The sequence below is a fragment of the Patagioenas fasciata genome, chromosome 2 (assembly GCF_037038585.1).
Source record: "Patagioenas fasciata isolate bPatFas1 chromosome 2, bPatFas1.hap1, whole genome shotgun sequence".
NCBI lineage: Eukaryota > Metazoa > Chordata > Aves > Columbiformes > Columbidae > Patagioenas > Patagioenas fasciata.
Window position 1 is genome coordinate 40,026,027 of NC_092521.1, and position 12,635 is coordinate 40,038,661.

At 40.1% G+C, this 12,635-nt stretch overlaps 1 protein-coding gene across 3 annotated transcripts in view; it reads left to right on the forward strand.

Moving 5' to 3' along the window:
* Positions 1-11,323, forward strand: part of CA8 (carbonic anhydrase 8) — a 57,240-nt gene extending 45,917 nt beyond the window's left edge. For all 3 annotated transcript variants that reach the window (XM_071804086.1, XM_071804087.1, XM_065832991.2), the window contains one exon: positions 8,259-11,323. The gene's annotated coding sequence lies outside the window, so the exon portion shown is untranslated. The remainder of the gene's footprint in view (positions 1-8,258) is intronic.
* Positions 11,324-12,635: the final 1,312 nt, after the last annotated feature.

A 12,635-nucleotide genomic window follows, 5' to 3' on the forward strand; every position in this document is an offset into this window, starting at 1 on the left:
CTCCTGCTAATAGACTTTTCAATATTTCCTTTTATTCCAAGCCAGTGTGGTACAGCCACTTGAAGAACTCCATAGCCTCATCATTCTGTTAGGGAAAGGAGGAGACAAATGTTTCCAAAAGTGTTCAATAGACAAGAGTAGAAAGAGGTTGCTTGAAAGATCTAATTCATTTTGATGGAATCAAAATGCAGGCTCTATGCATGCTGTGCTCAAAATCTTCAGAACATCTGCTCTTCAGCATTGGTTTAAACCGTGATGGAACTGAACCCTATGTGGCTCATGATCAAGTGGCTTATGTTGATCTTTGATGAAATTTACGGTAATTTGTCGAATTGAAAGCAGAGATGACACAAATGTGATATATTGTGGTGTGTCATCGCAGGTAAATAACTGATTTTTTTTTTTTTTTTAATATTCCTCTATTGTGGGAAAGCCTGGATCATCCTCCAGTTCTAGAACAAAGTTTGGCCAGGCTCTAGAGGGAGCCTTCAGGAGGATGAAACAGGTAGAACTTTGTAGCTTCACTGCTCTCTTTAATGCAGTGGGCTTTGTAATAAGTTTGTTGCTACCTAGTTGGCCTCTTTTGGCTCTGATTTTTCTGCTAAAAAATGCATCTGTCTCATTTAGCTGGGGGTTAATGCACTTTTAGACTCTCTTGTATGGGTGTTTTTGAAATACATCCCTTACAGAACAGTCTTTACATCCTTTTTCTCCTGCAGTTGCCGAAGTTTTCACTTATGTTTCCTTCCAAAAAGCCTTTATTTTTCTAATTTCTAACCTCTTTGAATCATATCCAGTAGTGACAGATTCAGTCAGGTGTCAAGGAATTTGGAGGGAAAGCTCAGTGCAGATTTGCTTTCAGACATGCAAGATGCAAAAATTGAGTTCAGTTTTAGACAGTGAAGAACAACGGAATCACAAAATAGTTGCAGTTAGAAGGTACCCCTGGAGACTCTACTCAATGCAGGATTAACTACAGCAGGTTGTTCAGGGCCACATGCAGCTGGGTTTTGAATATTGTACAGATGAAGACTCCACCGCCTCTTTGAGCAGTCTGTACTGGTGTTTGACCACCCTTGCAGGGAAAAATTTTTTCTCAATTTTAAATGAAATTTCCTGTATTTAAGTTTGTATCCATTGCCTCTTCTCCTTTCACTGGATACCACTGAAGAGTCTGGCATCATCTTGTATACATGTTCTCATAAAATTGTACACATTGATGAGATCCCTCTTGAAACCTCTTCTTGAGGCTGAACAGTCCCAGCTCTCTCATCTTAATCATCTTTGTGGCCTGTTGCTGGACTCACTCCAGTGTGTCCATGTTTCTTTTGAATCAAGGAACCCAGACCTGGACCCAGTACTCCAGATGCTTCATCATTGCTGAACAGAAGTGAAGAATCATCTCCTTCTACCTGCTGGCACTGCTTTTCCTAGTGCAGCCCAGGAGGCTTTTGGCTTTCTTTGTCATATGGGTGCATTACTGACTCATGTTCAATTTGTTGTTTACAAGGACTCCCAGATCATTTTCTGAAGGAAAAAAAAGAGAAAGGATAACATTGTGACTTCCTCAGTGTTACCACAGATACTTCATACTTGACTCAGAGCCATTGCTGTGGGCATCAGGTTATATCTTGATAAACTCAGGAGATGCTGGAAAAAGATTTGTAATTCTTATTGTTATGCAGCAAAGCTCACCCATGGAGACAAAAAATGCTACCACTCCTAGAAATCAAATAAGGAGAACCTTAAATCTTCTGTTTCATTAAAGGCTAATATTTTGGCAATTTGAGTCCTGACTCACTATTTTTTAACATGTGAATTGTGAGTGTTCCAACAGGATATCATATTTTGAGGCTTGCCACCTTACCTAATGTATAAGTACTTTTCCAGTGGCACAGAAGACAACATCATTTGTGATTTCCAATGGTTTTATTACCCTCTCTTTAATCCTTGTTGCTTCACATCTGACTGATTTGATAGACATCCCTTTCTCCTCTGTTATATCAATGGAACAGCTTTATCTCTGAATGAGCAAGATGTCTGATTTCAAACACCTGAGTATCAACTTGAATTGATAGTGATACTGAATTCAGTATGACATGCCTCCATGTCTTCATCCCTTTATAAATCAGGGTGTATAAGCATGATTCCATGTATAGGATAATTAAATGGCATTGCTCCTATTTACTATGAGGAGGTCAAATAAGTACCTGCTACAGAAGTCATTGAAATCAATGAGATTATTTTAATAGAAGGCAGTAAGAGCTAGTTCTAAAAAATAGCTAAAATAATATTGTAAGAATATTATCTTTTGAAAGTGATAAAGTTTATTTTCTTTTCCGCTAAGGATAATTAATAAACTAAAGAATTTTATTTCCAGTGTCTTGTCTAAAAAGTGCCCATCTCAGACACAATTTATTTCGTATCTGTGAATAAAGAATTGTCCTCCAAATGTGATGATGGCTTATACCTACTCCATCTATCTATGTACATTACTCCAGTTCTCCTGAACATTTTTTGGGATTGATTCAGAAACTCCTGAAAAAGTGTTGATTTATATATACACAAATGCATGTACACGTTCATACATACACATATTTGGTAGACTTCAGCTTGTAAGTAGCTTCAAGTTTATCCAATGTCCTATAACTAAGGATAGCAGAAATTAATTTGGATTAAAACCCATTCTTAATATAACTACCATTTTCCTAGTCATACATTCAAGATTAGAGGAAAAAAACCCATTCTTAATATAATTACCATTTTCCTAGTCATACATTCAAGATTAGAGGAAAACAAATAAATGACATCATTAAAATGCCAAGCTTGTGCTAGGCCTGAGGAACAGGAAGGAGTAATTTAGGGTGAGAGGAACAGAGACCGATACTGCAGAGACTATCTGCATGCTATTGAGAGCTCTGAGCAGAGAAGCAGAAATTGGCACATCATTAGTTTCACAGTGAGGAGAGAGGGAAATGTGGTGGCTGTAGCCGGTGCATTTAGGGAGTGAACAGTGCAAATAACTTGCTTTTGAAGCTGCTGAGCTGCTCTTGTGGCACAAAACTACACTGCGCTTTCTGTAGGACATTGAGCAGGGGATCAGTGTTGCCAGTGGGAATGAGCTGGTACTAAACAGGTAGTGGTGCCCTCTCCTCTGTCTGGCACTTTATATTGTATGGTAACTACATAATAGGATATGAAGGGAAATTAAAATACAGAGTAAGCTATGAAGCTGTGCCTTGCCTTTGAGAAACAGAGGGAAGAGTGGCAGGATGTATTTCTTTGCCTAGGCGGCTCTCAGTGAACTTTGCATTTCAGTGGAGGTTTACTTTACCAGTCAATGTATACCTTTATTCTCAGTTTACTAGTAGCCTTTGTAGTTCATGAAGTTCAGAAAGAAGTTTCTCTGCTGACTTTCCAGCACTTGGGGATTTTATGCTTTCCTGTTGTGTAGATCCAGAGCCAGAGTGAGCTTTCAGCAGCCATCATTAGGCTACTGTGACTATTCTTCTCTTCTTCCGGGTTTAAAAAAAACCCACAAAAACCTAAAAACCAACACAAAGATTATCAACACTAGTTCTTTAGAAACACAAACACCAATTTCCTAGATTTGATAAAATACAAGTATTTATGCTGCTTCTCAGTGAGTGATTTTTCATCGGTCATTGTTTGTCTCCATGAATTTAGGTTTTGTGCTTAAAAGGTGCTTGGTTTAATTGTTGGATTTCAGTCTTTGAAAGAAACTCAGCTTCATGTTATCAACAAAGCTGACTTGTTCTGCTGTTTTTAAGAGCTTATGTATAGTGCCCAGCACTCTGCTGCCACTTCAGAGTACTTGAGAATGTGCTCACCTTTGAGTGCGAGACTATAAGACAGAGGGCCGAACACCTTTGGCTTTTGACCCACACACCATAATCAGAGACCTGTTGGAAACACACCCAATCTTTTGGAGCATTCAGGGGACCAAGAGCTTCAGGAATGGCTGAAAGATGGTGTTTTCAGGTTGCTTCCCACTACTTCATTGTAATGGGAGGGCGTGTGCACTGAGATTTTAGGCTAACCCTGTGATGCCAGTCTGACTTGTTTCCCCTCTGCTGAGGATTCACATTAGTGAGTAGCAAAGCACTTATGTTGCTTGTGTGACATATCTCTGACACAGGAGCCACAATTTAGGCCTATGGTAGACGAGGCAGCCCAAGAATCATGGGATGGAAGAGGAAGAAAACCATTTTGAGTTGTATTTGTTTGTAGAATGAGTACCACACTGGAATTGCCCTTGTTCAGTCCTTTACTCAGCTCTTCTAGAAATACACAAATATTGGTGGAGGAATGGAAAACAGTTGGAATTGCTTAGCATGTAAAGAAGAAGCCAAGAAGAAGCAAAATGCTGTGCTTCCTTTTCAAAACTAAAAAAATCATAAGGTAGTTGAGGAATCAAACCCTGCTTATGCTTGAAATACAATACTTCATGATGACAAGGGCTCCCAAATTTCTTCACTTGTGACTCTCTATTGGCATCACACATTCTTTGCTATCCATAATGCACTGTCAGTCATCAGTTTTTTATTAAAATCATTCTGAGCGTGTAATTTCCAGCTGCTTACTAGAAACCATGTATGATTTGTACACTGCTACTTGGGATGTGATGATGTAGTTGGGAGTGCCTGTCATAAAAACCACCCTCACAGCATGTTAATTGGCAATTTCAACACAAAAGCTGGAGTCTGAACACAAACCGAAGCTCCACCATGTTATTTTCATTTGAGGGGAAAATGCTGCACATTAGTGCTGAAGCAAAATGATCGGAAGCTTAAATCATCTTTGATAAAACTACACCTGTTTTTTAAAACATAGAGACTCTAGATTAGTACATGTAAAATATAGTAGTGTAACAGCTCTCAAATGTCAAGGACATTATTACTCCATTGGAACTGAGGATCCGGGTAGTTACAGAATTTGTTATTCTAATTATCTACTATGGATGAAAACAATGCAGCAAAAGTATGCAAACAAACTCTTGCTAAGCAGACAGCAATGGTTTGAAAATAAATAGCAAACCAACAAAGTTATTTGGGTTACCGAAAATGTTTTTGCAACTGATAATTGTCACTCAAGGAAGAGAATACCAGCAGTGACTGTTCGTAGCTTTATATGACTAACACAACAGTTTATGACAGAGCAGGGCTACAAAGCAAAACCTGCTGTAATTTTTAAAAGAGCTCAAGAGGAAACAAAGGTAAACTTTAGTTTGATGTTGTTAAATGCCCACAGAAATAGACGTAGATTCAATAAATTGTGACCTTTTAATGGAAGGAATGTGAAGTGCTTCAGGAAAGAGGAGGATTCATAAGGTAGTCAGTTTTTTTTTAATTTTTCTTAGAGACTATGAATTAATGCCTGGCCATACTTTGAGGTGCTGTTTTGGGAAAAATATCAGATAAGGGTGACGTGTAGTTGGTGTAAAAGTGGCTTTGACACCCAAGTCCTGTGATTTTTTTAAGCTCTTAAACTTTTTGGTTTAACCTACTGTTAAGGAAAAGGAGGCAAGATACTTCTACAAGGGAAAAAATAGAGGCATGTGTAAAACAGTAAAGATAAGGAACATGGTAAGACAAAAGAAGTGGTGGAAAAGCTCCTCAGAAAGAAAACTGACTACTTTCAAGCAGCAGAACAGTTTTTGATCTCGTGTAGTGATCTTGACCTAAGGCTGCTGCGGTGGGACATCTTACAGTATTTCCTTCCTATCAGAGGGAAAGGCAGATTATCATGGCCATCCTATTTCATTTGCACTTTCTCAACACTTTTGGAAGACTTTGAAAAATAATCCTTTTTACTGAAGATTTCTTATATCTTCTCTTTTAAATGTAGTCTGTCTATTACTATGGGAACATTGGGACTTTTGGTTCTTAAAATTATACCAGCTTGGCCCTATCTTTGCTCCTGCCACTGCTCCTTGTTTCTGAGATAAAGTTACAGTCTCACATTTATCCTAGCTTTGCACAAGAAAATTTATTCTCTGTGAAGAATCTAAGTATATAAATATATATACACACCATATATATTTTTATGTATATATATAAAATTATTATATGAAGGAATTAGAAAGAAATATTGTTGGAAGCACAATGATTTTTTCTTTTCATTCTGATGAAAATTTCTGAATTTTGATTGACTTTGTTAATATTTCTTTTTTTCTTTTTAAACCATGGGTATTGAAATAATAGCTCTCACATTTCCCAGGTATTTACACATTATGGCTGAAAGCTTTTCTTTGGGGATGGTTGTCTGGGCTGTAGAAGTCTCCACCCGAAGCAGTGGGACTCTATTTAATATACGTAGGACTCAACCCAAGCAAAGTAGATTTCAGAGGCAGAAATACAATCCATAAACAAGAAAAGCATCTAGGCAATTTTCTGATTATAATACAGACTCACATTTGTGCAATTGTAACTCAAATATTACATTTCCAAAACTTTTCAGAAGACTAAGAGAAGTAGATATCTTCGTATCTACATAGATTACTTGACTACATATATTATGGAACGGTCCTAATAATTTAACATGGTAGAAAAATTACTCTTAAACAAGAATAAAGGGTAAACATGAATAATGACACTACCAATAAATACAATCAGTCATTTGCCAGACAATACATTAAATATTTCTATAACAAACACAACCAAAATCTCCAGACTGTCTCATAATTAGGCTCCTTTCCAAAAGTAATCCATTAATAGAATAGCTGCCCAAATCCCAGTTCAACTTAATTTCACTGACTTTGATTTTTGGACCAAAAGCATTAAACTCGAACTAGTGAAAAACATACAAAATGTGCATTCAATTAAGGAGTAATTAGATACTCAGTCACCCTTACATCACACTAGGGATTATCCAAGAAAGAAGAGAGATACTACTCACTGCAGTGTATAAAACAGTTTTGTTAATTAGTTCAGCACTAATTGAGATTGAGAAAGTGTCATTGTGTCAAAGAATTAGCTTGCCTACACAGAACCTTAAGAACACAAAGTTTATTGTTTCTTTGAGCTTACTTGGCCAGATTTTTCAGTCTAATTCCCTGATCCAGTATCTTCTGTCCATGCAAGAGAGGCCTTTCTTTTCATTTAAGGGAGGGGGTTGGTCCCTGCACCCTCATACCAGCAGGCTACAGAGAAACACACCAAGAGTTTATTCCAGAGATGGAGAATAACTTGTTATTATTACCTGTTCTTTAAAGTTACACCTTTATACCAAACCCTGGGTAGATAAACATAAACTGTAGCTGTGGCTATAACCAGCCACTCTGTGAAGGGCTTACAGCCTCCCTGAGAAGGCAGCTGGTAGAAAGTTCTTCAGGTTGACCATCAAATGGTCCTGCTGCCAGACACCGTGACTTTTGGGGGTACTGGACAATAACCAGAAGACGCATGGAAATCATGGCACAGGTTGTCTCATGGGTAGATGCTGAGTTTTTAACAGCCCTGCTGGTGACTGACAGCCTCTACACACCCTTCCTTTTTAAGAAGAAGAGTGGGAACTCTCTAGAAATGTGTTGACCCTGCAAGCAATTGTAGCCCCAGGTGACCATTTGTGCCCAAGCACTAATGGATTTTTTGTCTGTACGTACTGAGCTACAGTTGGCAATAAAATAACCTCAGGAGCCTGAGGCAACCTGAGCAGCTGATTTTGTAAGATTATGCTGAAGCATGTGAATATGTGTTTGCATGAAACCAAGTATTGATTTATCTCTGCTGCTAATGAATATTACTTCCATTAGAAGGGTCAAATTGGGTGATTGTTTTTTATCTCCTGAGCCCACCTGACTCCCATGAGAGCTATGTACTCAGCACTTCACTTAGTAGGGCCCCTAAAATAGTAAGTGGTAAAAATTTCTCTGTGACAAGTGTATTTTGCCTTCTATAATAGTTTACTGCCATGCTCTCCACATTAGAATCAATTACCTGATTGATTCAGAAAGCCAATTGTGAAGCTTTGTTTCAACTTATTAATTTTACTACTGCATCTAATTAGTTGTTTTTATTGCCATTTCCTCCATTGCTAGTAAATCCTTCAGCACTGGCTTTACCCTAAAAAAGAAGAATCAGGACCATTATGTCACTGAAGTACATACCCTGAAACTGCCCCCACCTACTGTCATGAAATCCCTGCTTTTAGTTTTCCCTGTCTCTCTGGCTGGACATAGTCTTTCAGACCCACTGCGGAGGAATTTCAGTAACATAATTGTTCCATTCTCTTTTCAGAGTGGGGGAGGACAATGCTCCCACAGTGCCCTCGGATGAGAAATGGAAACTTTTGAGGCTGCTGCTTCAGTTGAACCACAAAGCCTGTATTGTTCATCTTCCTCTAATTCAGCCTTGATAGACAGCTGTGACAGTTGGTCTGTCCATACGGTCCAGTGAAATTCTGGGAATGGGGCTGTACATTAAAAGAAGAAAACACATTAAATCTTCCACTTCACACTATTAACTATTTTTAAATGGTAATTATAATTGCTTATACCATTTCTTTGCCATAGCATTCAATAGTGGTCTGTGATCCCAATAGTACGAATTTTAAGCTGGGTATGAATATTAATATGTAGGAATACTCATTACTGTTTTGAATGCTATATTTAATTTTTTCTGTATAATCTCTTGTACTGTCAGTAACTGTCTTTTCTGTAGAGGGGAGATGCATTCTATAAAGCTAATAAAAACATTGTTTGTTCACAGAGAGCATTCCACAAATTCAGAATTAATTTTGGGGTAGAAAGGAGCACTTCTCTGCCAAACCTATGTAGTTAACATGGTTTATCTGAATGAAGCTGAATGACATTTGCATTACTAGGAAGTTTAGTGAAAAAAGAGGACAATTTGGAAATAAGGAAAATTAACCAGTATAACGATAAACAGAATCATCTGGATTATTTTCTACTTGGCGACTCATGGAACTTTGCAAAGAAATGTTTAATTCAAGCAGAAAATGATCGGCCTTTGTTCTCCTGTGGATTATAACAGTTTCATTTGTTTTGTACATTGGTGAGGATGGTGGTCTGGGGCCTGCTCTGCATGTCCTGAGCTCACCGCACAGCGTGGGGCTTGCCACGTGGGGCCACATGTGACATATCTGACAGAACAGATATGGGAACGGTAGTCCAAGCCAGCTAGTCAAGCTCATATCTTCTGATTCCTGCAAAACACCAAGATCCAAAGGACAGAGTCAGTAATGCGGTGGGCTATAGCTTTGGTCACCATAGCTATTGGCGAGGCCCACTTTACTAACATGAGGAGGGCAGGCTGATGCAGAGACCTGTGTGAGTGGAAGAACACCAGAGGGACAGATGGCAAGCTCCAGGCCAGGGCACAATGGAGGTGCAAACTGAGGGTTCACAAAGGGCAGGTCACTCCCTTGGTGCAGATCTGTGAGCCATTGATCACCAAGTCATCACCAGCCCATGGTAAGTGCAGTGTCAGAGGACATGCCTAATCCACCTCATCAAGGGCTGTGGGGAGAGCTGCTGCTGCATAATGAGTTATGAGTTCTCTGAGTCATTGATGTATATATTAGGCACAGCAGGAACAACAGAATCCTAGAATCAAAGAGTACGAGGTTAGAAGGAACCACAAGGATCGGCTGGTCCAACCTTTCTTGGCAAAAGCACAGTCTAGACAAGATGGCCCAACACTCAGTCCAGCTGAATCTTAAAAGTGTCCAATGTTGGAGAATCCATCACTTTCCTGGGGAGATTATTCCAGTGACTGATTGTGACAAACCCACACACCACATGTGAGCTGGATGAGGGGGAAGGAATACTGCTGAATGCTCACGTGTTCATAACTGTGTGTACTGCATAAACGTATTTCCTTTGGAGAGACACACAGCTTCCCTTGACAGTATGTGTTGCAATAAATGGGTAGAAAATGTGCAGCAAGCAGCCCATCGTGAAGTCATCTGTTTATTTTGGGCTTAACAGAATAGCAATTGGTAAATTGCTCCTTGGGCCTATAGAAATTTGTATTGCTTGGGTTATGTTTGAGGAACTCCCTCTCTACCTTCTGCCCAAATTTAATGAAAAGTAACAGTATACAGACTGGGGAATGAGGGGCTGGAAAGCAGCTCTGCAGAGAGGGATCTGGGAGTTCTGGTCAATGGCAAGTACAACATGAGCCACCAGTGTGCTCTGGCAGTCAAGAGGGCCAACCGTGTCCTGGGTGCACCAAGCACAGCATCGCCAGCCAGGCGAGGGAGGTGATTGTCCCACTCTGCTCTGCACTGGTGCGGCCTCACCTGGAGCACTGCGTGCAAGTTCTGAGCACCACAGGATAAAAAGGATCTACTGAAGAGTGTCCAGAAGAGGGCTATGAAGTTGGTGAAGGGTTTGGAAAGAAAGCCATATGAGGAGCAGCTGAAGTCACTTGGTTTGTTCAGCCTGGAGAAGAGGAACCTGAGGGAAGACCTCATCGCGGTCTATAGCTTCCTTACAGGGGGAGGAGGAGGGGCAGGTGCTGGTCTCTCTGGCGACCAACGATAGAACCCAATGGAAGGGCAGGAAGATGTGCCAGGGGAGGTTTAGGTTGGACATTAGGAAAAGGTTCTTCACCCAGAGGGTGGTGGACACTGGAACAGGCTTCCCAGGGAGGCAGTCATGGCCCCAAGCCTGACAGTGTTCAAGAAGAAACAGGACCATGCCCTCAGACACATGGTGTGAACTGTGGGGTTGTCATATGCAGGGACAGGAGTTGGACGCGATGATCCTTGTGGGTCCCTTGCAACTCAGGACATTCTATTATTTTATGAACCCCATTACCTAGTCAAGCGATTCAAGCTGAGGATCTGGTCACCAGAGCCTGGCCTCCTGCCGGCCCATGTCTTGTCACAGGGCAGGGAGGACTGTCGGCATGAAGTCTGCTGCAATGGCCTTTGGGTGTCAGGCTGGACTGTCTGCAGTTACTGACAGGAGCCTCCTCGTTTGTCCTAGTTGTCATGTTTGGCACTAAAATCTTGAAAAATCACTGCAAGATGGAGCCCTACAAGGTGGAAGTCAACTGATTTCTACCGATTGAAGACTTATTCTGATCTCCTTGCACCCAGCAATGAACAGCAATGAGAGAATCCTCTGATAGTGAAGTGAAATATGTTCTGAACCTGGCAATTCCCAAGTTATATGCACAGTTAGTTTAGAAGATCTTTTCCCTTTGCACAAAACACATTGTTAACTACTGAGTATTAACTGAAAGGAACTGTAATATTAATACAGCAAATATTGACATTATGATGAAATCTGAACTAGATTTATTCTCTAAATAAATGTGTTCCTTATCTTGGAGCTGGCTGATATTATTCTGGCTGCAAAATACGGATACATTGCAAAGCAAATGATGTAATGTCTCCACGGAAAAATGGAAGTCCACTATTTCCCTTTCCTGTACTCCCTTCCTGTGTTTGCTGTTCTTTCCTGCATTGCCTTATGCAGTGAACTTCTAGTCATATGAATACTACTACTGAGGAACTGGGATTAGTAAATTTGTCTCAACATTTGTCAGACTTTTTTGACTCTTTTTTTTTTCTTTTTTTTTTTCCTAGACTTGGCTTTGAAAAAGGAAAAAGAACCCAAGCCACTGGTGAAAATACTTATAACTGTATTTTGTCTTTAGAAGCAGATCTAATTATAACAAGCTCATTCACAAAACACACCCATTCTAATTACAGACTGGTCAACCCACACTCATGGTGTGTTGGGAAAATGAAATTATTTCTGGTTTTGGTATGAATTTGCAGGAAGGGCTCTCCATGTATTGCTTCAGTTACACTGCACCCAGGAGAGGTTTTATTTGGTGTGATGAGGCTCTGCTACTCTCTTATTAGAGTTCTTCACATCTTCGTTTGTATTAACATCTTTAAGAAATCATAAAAACTGATAAAGGTGTTCTGAGGATGGTGTAAGGCCCTAAAATGATAATTTCCTCTTCAAACCTACAGCTGCTAAAATTCTTCCAAATCAGATTGCTGTCTGTACTGGTAGTATTTTTAAAGGTAAGTATCAATGTCTGTGATGCTCCACATAATTTAAAAGATTTATTAGAAACGTGAATCAGAAGTTTCCAAGGAGGTGTTGAGCAGTTGCACACTTGTTGATCGAGAAATTAATGACATAATACTTCAAAGCAGCTGTGGGCCTCATGAGGTGCAAACTGGTTCTGCAGCCACCTGGTAAACTTTAGGATGGTAGAAGGATTAAGAAATCCAGCTCTTGGGAGAAGGCAGGTGAGCTGGGGCAGGACATCTACTGTTGGTGACCTTCCCTCTGCAGCTGACTTGTTTTTTGGGTTCCTCTGCAGTTTTCTGGAGCTTCAGTGAAAATTTAGAGGCTTTAAGCTCTTAGTTTGTATTTAGACTATGGTGCAATGGGCTTTGCACCCCAGGCTGCAATCCCAAGCTCCTGACAGTTCAAATCAGAGGACCCTCTCAGAGAGCACGACACGTCCCTTTGGCTGCCTTCATCTCTGGCTCCCATGTTTCTTCCTTTGTATGAAGAACAAGGCACAGGCAGAGCAATAACGAATACTAGGACTGTCCTCAAAATAGGCCTGGCAGGTGACCAGACGTAAATTGATGTGGGTAAAAGGACAGATGTGATC